Below are 1,148 nucleotides of genomic sequence, written 5' to 3'. Positions count from 1 at the left end.
ACATTACTTGCTCAGTGCCTGTAATTATCTACACAAAACCCCGTGTTTGCTTTAATGAACACTCGGATTCAACAAGATTTTAGGTCAGGCCCGGCGACTTCGTTGAATCCGAGTTCCACTGTACTCACATATATTTCAGGTGCAGAGAAGCCTTGGACTGGAGGCTCACAGAATATTCCTCTCTTACTAAAAAAAAGAAACCACTCATGAGAAGCCCCCGCAAGTGAATCAACTCACTATGGTACGTAGGTTGGTTGTTCAAGGACGCCACTGGTAGGACCTACTTTTCTTGCCCTTCACTTTGTGGTTCCTGATTTGCTTTTTCCCTGCACTAAATGGTCGTTAATAAGTCAGTATTGTCAGTGTGCTTTTCTTTACCTAAACAAAGGTGTGTAAGCCTACTCAGTTTGAAACCAAGTCTACACTAGCATGTAGCATTCACCCTGGCAGTGCCTCAGCCAAAGAAAAAACTTTTTAAAAAATTATGGTAGGCCTACCAGCATTGTTCAAAATTCAATTGTGTCATCATCATTTTTGCAGAAAACTAATGAGGGTCTCAAAAGCGGAATGACAGACACTATTGTGAGGCAGCGAGGTGAAATCAGGGGCCTGCCAAAACAAGGAAAGTGAAGAAACGTATTTTCCAGCACCATTTGAATTTTTTATCGAATTTTTTGTTTTTTTGGCTCCATTCCTTTCTTCATGCCCATTAAAGAACACAGAGTGATTAAAGCATAAAAGATGTAGATGTTTAAAATTTCAGTTTCCACGGACTCACAAGCTTAGGAAATAATGCAAATTTGGCAGCCATTTTCTCGCTAATTTATACACCTCTGAAACCAGGCGACCCCCACCTCCTTCATTCGCCAATATCTTGACTTGCACAAAAGATAAATATTTTTTTCCATCAAATGCAAGGCAAAATAGACAGGCTTTAAGATGACACCAATAACACCCAAGTTCCCCAAAACTGTCATGTGCCTGATTCCATTGCGTTGTGACACCTATGGCCCTCACATAGTACGGCTACATCACTCACAGCACTTCCCATATAATGGTTTGGGTTTTTTTAGCAAGAGTTTTACGGCACTTGCAACACAATAAGGCCATATAGATTAGAGGTGTTACAAGAGAGAGACTGACAAGCA

Source organism: Aplysia californica, unplaced genomic scaffold, assembly GCF_000002075.1.
Source record: "Aplysia californica isolate F4 #8 unplaced genomic scaffold, AplCal3.0 scaffold00134, whole genome shotgun sequence".
Lineage (NCBI taxonomy): Eukaryota > Metazoa > Mollusca > Gastropoda > Aplysiida > Aplysiidae > Aplysia > Aplysia californica.
Note: the sequence above shows the minus strand (reverse complement) of the source record.